Source organism: Drosophila melanogaster, chromosome 2R (genome assembly GCF_000001215.4).
Source record: "Drosophila melanogaster chromosome 2R".
NCBI lineage: Eukaryota > Metazoa > Arthropoda > Insecta > Diptera > Drosophilidae > Drosophila > Drosophila melanogaster.
In genome coordinates, this window is record NT_033778.4 from 3,943,345 (window position 1) to 3,952,602 (window position 9,258).

Below are 9,258 nucleotides of genomic sequence, written 5' to 3' on the forward strand. Positions count from 1 at the left end.
TGAGAGAATGTTTTTAATAAATAATGTTAGAAGACAGATTCCAAGAGCACTAAATTAGTTGCATTTTGCAAGTTCCGTAAATACCTTTTTTCCACTCTCAAATTATACTGTGCAACCTTTTCCTTTTCTCTTAAATGTACTATTTACTAGTACGTTAAATGTTCTGCCTTTCCTCGATCCGCATATTCATCGACTCTACTATCGATTGTACTTATTACTATCGATTGTAATAAAGAGCTAACATGCAGGGAAAGCCTGAATTTAAGGTATTAGTCAACTACCGACGAATATAGAACTCTTAAGATATTTAGTTATCGGCCCTGTTCCAGATGTCACTTTCGAATGATTCCCACTGGATTCTTCTCTCTAATTGAAGTTTGGTTATATACAAAGAACAACTGTGGAAAAAACTGTAAATCATTACTTTGAGTTTTATTTAAAATAATTAAAAAATAATTGAATACTGAAATGAATCGCATTTGGCTTAAATGGCAAAATTTTCTTATGGTAAAACGAATTACAATGATTTGTTAAATAGGTAACTTACCCCAATTAGCACAATAAATTTTCTGACTCTGAATACCACTTCTACAAAAAAATACATTTTTAATACGTTAGCACAACAACAGCACACGGGACTGCATACTTAAATTCATGACAATAAACTCTGAAAGTTAAGAAGGAAAATTACAAAAATTGGTGGGAGGTAACATCACTCACAAAAGAAATCACGAGATTAACGTTGGAAACTTTTGCTTTAACATGCTTAAAAAAACCTAACTTTTGTTGCTAGAGATTTATGCTACTTTTGATTTTACTGTCTTAGTATTTTTCTTGCCAATATCTATCTATATGTATAGCAAAAAAATATTTTGGCCACGTTATAATTTTTTTATCGATTTAAGTAAAATTTCTACTTTGCACTACTAGAAAAGAAATGAGCTGATGCTGTTTTAGTTACTTTTTTCGACATTTTTTCTTCAGCTGAAGCTCCAAAAGCAACAGAAGTTTCATCAGCTACAGCCACCTGTCAAATTTCAATTGGCTACATGCATTGCTTCATATTTTAGTTATACATACAGACATACATACTTCCAGGAGAAGATACATATAATACAAGTTAGTTTTAAATATACTGTTTAAACTGCTACGCCCACATTTTTAAAAAAATTGTTGGATATTTTTTCATAATTGTATATGTCGCTTAAATTTCTATCGATTTTTGCCACGCCCACTTTAACGCCCTAAAGCCGCCATACCAGTCACGCCAAATTTTTTAACAATTTTTAATTTTTTTCTCATTTTTTCCCCCAATATCTATCGATATCCCAGAAAAATAATGAAATTAGAGTTCGCATTCACACTAGCAGTGTAACGGGTATTTGATAGACGGGGAACTTGTCTATAGTATTCTCTCTTTTTTATATTTAAGGTTTAAGGAGAGGTACTCCGATCATTTTTGTAGAGTTTGTTAGCAATGTTGCCGCGACGATGCCTGCGTGTCTGCATGTAACCGAACCCGTTCGCATTATCTTAGGCCGAGGCTAGGCGACCCGAGCATGCATGTTAGCATTTAGAATTAGATTTAAGGCTACGAAAGCCACATACGATAATTAACAAAACTAAAACCGAAAATTGAAAGCGCCCATAGGGGGACAGAGTGGGAACGATAGCGACAGAAACTTCTGGAAGAAGTCCAAAACTCAGCGAAAAGTTTTGTGAAGCAAAAAGAACGAAAAAGGTGTTTGGGAGCAGAAGCCAATGAGTAAAGGCAAATTTGTGAATAAATGTGCGACAATTTCGCAGAAGAAAATTTACTGGGATACAGACCATCGTGTGACGCCTTATCCAGACCGGCCGAGACCAGGAGAAACGAAAGAAGGACAACTTGGAGGAGACACACGGCGGACCCGGAATCCAAGTCATCAAAGGAGGGAACGGCGAAAAGAAGATGACAAGAATTTGAAACGAGAAAGGCTGGAACAAAAATGTGATATCATGGGAAATAAATACAATTAAATCATAATAATATATATATTGGAAAAAATCTGGAAAACAAAAAAATAAAACCCACGATGCTCAGAAGGGCTTATTTTCTTGAAGACCATGTAATCGTGAATCGAGTCGTCCCAAGTATTTAGTGTTCTGTGTTTTTTGTTTATTTTTTTTGTATATTTAATATTTTTAATTTGTTTTTTGATTTATAAGTAAAATAAATATTGTTTAATTATATTTCATAAAAAATTGAGTTTACGTATGCAAAGAACTCTTAATTTTTACCTTTAAAGTTAAAAGTTTAATTTTTTTCACAGTGCGTAAACAGTTTCTTGACATACTGTATGCAACGTAAATAACTGTGCTTTTGTAAGTGAGTGCTTGTGTCCGCCGATCCTAAAATATGTGAATTGGCACCACAACTTACAGTTATTACATACATATGTAAACATTTAGTTTTAATAGGTGGAAATTCGAAACGAGTGAAGGGTGCTTAAATTTTGAGATACAGGACATTATTTTTAACGCATCAAGATGTGCTTCACTACCAGTACGGTTCATTTCATAACCAAGGAATTCTCATTCAGGTTTAAAAATTTCAAATTTATTTAGGTTAATCTGTTTGTTGTTCTCACTAATACGATCTAATAATTAAATAATTCCTCTACAGTTGTGGTAGCTACGACTTTATCATCCATATACACTACTATCTGCTTGTGATGCCCGTTATTCTTAGAGTAAAAGGATATACTAGATTCGTTGAAAAGTTGTTAGGCAGAATGAAGCGCGTCAGCATTGTTTATACAAAGCTTCTTAGTAGCTGTGAAGTATTACATTATCAGTTGCTAACTACTCCCCCTTCAGGCTTATGACCGTCCTCGGTCATGTTAAAAGTGTCGATGGTTCGCTGTATCTCCCTGGAGGCTCGTCTTCTCCTTAATGCCAGATAAAGTGCGAAGGAGCCACTTAACCCAACGTTTAGGACCACACCAGCTACGAACCAGAGTTTAGGCGAACCTTCAGATTCCATGTCGTCCTTAAAGCTTTGGATGGAGAGTAGGTTCTCGTTATTCATCCGGTGAAGCAGAGGGATGCTGAGTACAGGGTGTTAAGTATGTTAAGTAATGGGGAGCGCACAATGCCTGGCTGCTTGCTTGCTTTTCGTAGGTTTACGAACTCGGAGCCATTGATGGTTGCCGTTCGCTCGAAGGTCACCAGGTGGGTTCCCTCGACTAGTATTTCTGGGCTGCCATTGGTGCTAACACGAGCTGCTGCTTCGTTGATAATCACAACGCAGTCATCTACGGGAGGTACTTCTTGCAAGTAGCTGGGTTGAATGTGGCATTGGGCTGCGCTTCCTGCGTGGAGCGAGCGCGCACAAGATTCGCGCCGGGACCGCTCGCAGAACGTGTAGTGTGTGGTATCTGTGCATTCGGTGACCGCAAAGGTGTCATGCTTGCATTCGGCCAGCGTATCCTCGTCGAGGCGTAAGATGATGATGTTGGTGAGATACAGGGTAGACGGCGACTTTCTTGCAACCGAACTTGACTCTGGGATAGGCAATTATAATATGAATGCTGTTCTCGGACTGGAGGACCCTCATCTTGGATGCTTCTATTAAGCTGACAATAGGGGTGTCCTGTTCTACAAGAGACTTCAAGTCGGCATGGTCAAGAATGGTGGGATTTGCAATGTTTGATTTGGCCAAAGTAATAGTAAGAATTAAATTTCTGTAAAAAGCATCCTATTTCTTGCCAATAATGCTTCATATAAATGTGGAGTGTCAACCAAGTCGTTTTTACGGGCACTGATGACCTTATTGATGGTGTCATTTAACTTGTTAATCTGCTTCTGGGTTTCGGAATTTATGGTTATCTGCCGGGTCAGTCGCGATCGAACTCTCGCAGTGTGCAGATGTGCCAGCGGACAAATTCACGACGACTACTTGTGTACCGGAGCACCGCCTATCTCTCACCTACGCCGAGCGATCTGTTTGGCTATAAAGTGGATAAAGTGGCTTTGGCGGTTGGCAAATGCTTGTGCCTAAAAATAATACAGGCAAGCGTAAGGAGCCACCTAATGCACCCACAATATCGAAATCCAAAGTACCCAAGGTACTCGAAAATTCCATGAAAAAGACATTGGCCATTGGCAGCTCCACCTCCAGCTCCAATGAAATTGAAAGTGGTAATGATAAGAACAACGAATCCCTAGAGGCCGGCGAAATTAGACAGTTCACCATAAGAAATACCGTAAATACCTTTTTTCCACTCTCAAATTATACTGTGCAACCTTTTCCTTTTCTCTTAAATGTACTATTTACTAGTACGTTAAATGTTCTGCCTTTCCTCGATCCGCATATTCATCGACTCTACTATCGATTGTACTTATTACTATCGATTGTAATAAAGAGCTAACATGCAGGGAAAGCCTGAATTTAAGGTATTAGTCAACTACCGACGAATATAGAACTCTTAAGATATTTAGTTATCGGCCCTGTTCCAGAAATCACTTTCGAATGATTCCCACGGGATTCTTCTCTCTAATTGAAGTTTGGTTATATACAAAGAACAACTGTGGAAAAAACTGTAAATCATTACTTTGAGTTTTATTTAAAATAATTAAAAAATAATTGAATACTGAAATGAATCGCATTTGGCTTAAATGGCAAAATTTTCTTATGGTAAAACGAATTACAATGATTTGTTAAATAGGTAACTTACCCCAATTAGCACAATAAATTTTCTGACTCTGAATACCACTTCTACAAAAAAATACATTTTTAATACGTTAGCACAACAACAGCACACGGGACTGCATACTTAAATTCATGACAATAAACTCTGAAAGTTAAGAAGGAAAATTACAAAAATTGGTGGGAGGTAACATCACTCACAAAAGAAATCACGAGATTAACGTTGGAAACTTTTGCTTTAACATGCTTAAAAAAACCTAACTTTTGTTGCTAGAGATTTATGCTACTTTTGATTTTACTGTCTTAGTATTTTTCTTGCCAATATCTATCTATATGTATAGCAAAAAAATATTTTGGCCACGTTATAATTTTTTTATCGATTTAAGTAAAATTTCTACTTTGCACTACTAGAAAAGAAATGAGCTGATGCTGTTTTAGTTACTTTTTTCGACATTTTTTCTTCAGCTGAAGCTCCAAAAGCAACAGAAGTTTCATCAGCTACAGCACCCTGTCAAATTTCAATTGGCTACATGCATTGCTTCATATTTTAGTTATACATACAGACATACATACTTCCAGGAGAAGATACATATAATACAAGTTAGTTTTAAATATACTGTTTAAACTGCTACGCCCACATTTTTAAAAAAATTGTTGGATATTTTTTCATAATTGTATATGTCGCTTAAATTTCTATCGATTTTTGCCACGCCCACTTTAACGCCCTAAAGCCGCCATACCAGTCACGCCAAATTTTTTAACAATTTTTAATTTTTTTCTCATTTTTTCCCCCAATATCTATCGATATCCCAGAAAAATAATGAAATTAGAGTTCGCATTCACACTAGCAGTGTAACGGGTATTTGATAGACGGGGAACTTGTCTATAGTATTCTCTCTTTTTTATATTTAAGGTTTAAGGAGAGGTACTCCGATCATTTTTGTAGAGTTTGTTAGCAATGTTGCCGCGACGATGCCTGCGTGTCTGCATGTAACCGAACCCGTTCGCATTATCTTAGGCCGAGGCTAGGCGACCCGAGCATGCATGTTAGCATTTAGAATTAGATTTAAGGCTACGAAAGCCACATACGATAATTAACAAAACTAAAACCGAAAATTGAAAGCGCCCATAGGGGGACAGAGTGGGAACGATAGCGACAGAAACTTCTGGAAGAAGTCCAAAACTCAGCGAAAAGTTTTGTGAAGCAAAAAGAAAGAAAAAGGTGTTTGGGAGCAGAAGCCAATGAGTAAAGGCAAATTTGTGAATAAATGTGCGACAATTTCGCAGAAGAAAATTTACTGAGATACAGACCATCGTGTGACGCCTTATCCAGACCGGCCGAGACCAGGAGAAACGAAAGAAGGACAACTTGGAGGAGACACACGGCGGACCCGGAATCCAAGTCATCAAAGGAGGGAACGGCGAAAAGAAGATGACAAGAATTTGAAACGAGAAAGGCTGGAACAAAAATGTGATATCATGGGAAATAAATACAATTAAATCATAATAATATATATATTGGAAAAAATCTGGAAAACAAAAAAATAAAACCCACGATGCTCAGAAGGGCTTATTTTCTTGAAGACCATGTAATCGTGAATCGAGTCGTCCCAAGTATTTAGTGTTCTGTGTTTTTTGTTTATTTTTTTTTGTATATTTAATATTTTTAATTTGTTTTTTGATTTATAAGTAAAATAAATATTGTTTAATTATATTTCATAAAAAATTGAGTTTACGTATGCAAAGAACTCTTAATTTTTACCTTTAAAGTTAAAAGTTTAATTTTTTTCACAGTGCGTAAACAGTTTCTTGACATACTGTATGCAACGTAAATAACTGTGCTTTTGTAAGTGAGTGCTTGTGTCCGCCGATCCTAAAATATGTGAATTGGCACCACAACTTACAGTTATTACATACATATGTAAACATTTAGTTTTAATAGGTGGAAATTCGAAACGAGTGAAGGGTGCTTAAATTTTGAGATACAGGACATTATTTTTAACGCATCAAGATGTGCTTCACTACCAGTACGGTTCATTTCATAACCAAGGAATTCTCATTCAGGTTTAAAAATTTCAAATTTATTTAGGTTAATCTGTTTGTTGTTCTCACTAATACGATCTAATAATTAAATAATTCCTCTACAGTTGTGGTAGCTACGACTTTATCATCCATATACACTACTATCTGCTTGTGATGCCCGTTATTCTTAGAGTAAAAGGATATACTAGATTCGTTGAAAAGTTGTTAGGCAGAATGAAGCGCGTCAGCATTGTTTATACAAAGCTTCTTAGTAGCTGTGAAGTATTACATTATCAGTTGCTAACTACTCCCCCTTCAGGCTTATGACCGTCCTCGGTCATGTTAAAAGTGTCGATGGTTCGCTGTATCTCCCTGGAGGCTCGTCTTCTCCTTAATGCCAGATAAAGTGCGAAGGAGCCAATTAACCCAACGTTTAGGACCACACCAGCTACGAACCAGAGTTTAGGCGAACCTTCAGATTCCATGTCGTCCTTAAAGCTTTGGATGGAGAGTAGGTTCTCGTTATTCATCCGGTGAAGCAGAGGGATGCTGAGTACAGGGTGTTAAGTATGTTAAGTAATGGGGAGCGCACAATGCCTGGCTGCTTGCTTGCTTTTCGTAGGTTTACGAACTCGGAGCCATTGATGGTTGCCGTTCGCTCGAAGGTCACCAGGTGGGTTCCCTCGACTAGTATTTCTGGGCTGCCATTGGTGCTAACACGAGCTGCTGCTTCGTTGATAATCACAACGCAGTCATCTACGGGAGGTACTTCTTGCAAGTAGCTGGGTTGAATGTGGCATTGGGCTGCGCTTCCTGCGTGGAGCGAGCGCGCACAAGATTCGCGCCGGGACCGCTCGCAGAACGTGTAGTGTGTGGTATCTGTGCATTCGGTGACCGCAAAGGTGTCATGCTTGCATTCGGCCAGCGTATCCTCGTCGAGGCGTAAGATGATGATGTTGGTGAGATACAGGGTAGACGGCGACTTTCTTGCAACCGAACTTGACTCTGGGATAGGCAATTATAATATGAATGCTGTTCTCGGACTGGAGGACCCTCATCTTGGATGCTTCTATTAAGCTGACAATAGGGGTGTCCTGTTCTACAAGAGACTTCAAGTCGGCATGGTCAAGAATGGTGGGATTTGCAATGTTTGATTTGGCCAAAGTAATAGTAAGAATTAAATTTCTGTAAAAAGCATCCTATTTCTTGCCAATAATGCTTCATATAAATGTGGAGTGTCAACCAAGTCGTTTTTACGGGCACTGATGACCTTATTGATGGTGTCATTTAACTTGTTAATCTGCTTCTGGGTTTCGGAATTTATGGTTATCTGCCGGGTCAGTCGCGATCGAACTCTCGCAGTGTGCAGATGTGCCAGCGGACAAATTCACGACGACTACTTGTGTACCGGAGCACCGCCTATCTCTCACCTACGCCGAGCGATCTGTTTGGCTATAAAGTGGATAAAGTGGCTTTGGCGGTTGGCAAATGCTTGTGCCTAAAAATAATACAGGCAAGCGTAAGGAGCCACCTAATGCACCCACAATATCGAAATCCAAAGTACCCAAGGTACTCGAAAATTCCATGAAAAAGACATTGGCCATTGGCAGCTCCACCTCCAGCTCCAATGAAATTGAAAGTGGTAATGATAAGAACAACGAATCCCTAGAGGCCGGCGAAATTAGACAGTTCACCATAAGAAATACCGTAAATACCTTTTTTCCACTCTCAAATTATACTGTGCAACCTTTTCCTTTTCTCTTAAATGTACTATTTACTAGTACGTTAAATGTTCTGCCTTTCCTCGATCCGCATATTCATCGACTCTACTATCGATTGTACTTATTACTATCGATTGTAATAAAGAGCTAACATGCAGGGAAAGCCTGAATTTAAGGTATTAGTCAACTACCGACGAATATAGAACTCTTAAGATATTTAGTTATCGGCCCTGTTCCAGAAATCACTTTCGAATGATTCCCACGGGATTCTTCTCTCTAATTGAAGTTTGGTTATATACAAAGAACAACTGTGGAAAAAACTGTAAATCATTACTTTGAGTTTTATTTAAAATAATTAAAAAATAATTGAATACTGAAATGAATCGCATTTGGCTTAAATGGCAAAATTTTCTTATGGTAAAACGAATTACAATGATTTGTTAAATAGGTAACTTACCCCAATTAGCACAATAAATTTTCTGACTCTGAATACCACTTCTACAAAAAAATACATTTTTAATACGTTAGCACAACAACAGCACACGGGACTGCATACTTAAATTCATGACAATAAACTCTGAAAGTTAAGAAGGAAAATTACAAAAATTGGTGGGAGGTAACATCACTCACAAAAGAAATCACGAGATTAACGTTGGAAACTTTTGCTTTAACATGCTTAAAAAAACCTAACTTTTGTTGCTAGAGATTTATGCTACTTTTGATTTTACTGTCTTAGTATTTTTCTTGCCAATATCTATCTATATGTATAGCAAAAAAATATTTTGGCCACGTTATAATTTTTTTATCGATTTAAGTAAAATTTCT

The 9,258-nt window shown here is 37.6% G+C and overlaps 1 protein-coding gene and 1 non-coding gene across 10 annotated transcripts in view; one reads left to right on the forward strand and one right to left on the reverse strand.

The window, feature by feature from the left end:
- uex (unextended) overlaps nt 1-6,081 on the reverse strand; it is a 49,141-nt gene extending 43,060 nt beyond the window's left edge. Inside the window, exons 1-2 of one of the 4 annotated variants that reach the window (NM_001110921.4) lie at nt 6,002-6,081; nt 85-667 (exon numbers count right to left, since the gene is read on the reverse strand). The gene's annotated coding sequence lies outside the window, so the exon portion shown is untranslated. Of the gene's footprint in view, nt 1-84; nt 668-4,255; nt 4,839-6,001 lie in introns of those variants that run through there. The other 3 variants (NM_001110920.4, NM_001301215.1, NM_001276233.2) reach the window with 3 other exon arrangements.
- Nucleotides 85-6,413, forward strand: asRNA:CR45139 (antisense RNA:CR45139). 6 transcript variants are annotated; one of them, NR_125318.2, is made up of 4 exons: nt 85-266; nt 330-538; nt 619-706; nt 5,978-6,413. The 6 variants fall into 6 exon arrangements; NR_125412.1 differs by lacking the exons at nt 85-266; nt 330-538; nt 619-706 and adding exons at nt 4,256-4,437; nt 4,501-4,709; nt 4,790-4,877; NR_125319.2 differs by lacking the exons at nt 85-266; nt 619-706 and having other exon boundaries at nt 369-538; nt 5,504-6,413.
- Nucleotides 6,414-9,258: the final 2,845 nt, after the last annotated feature.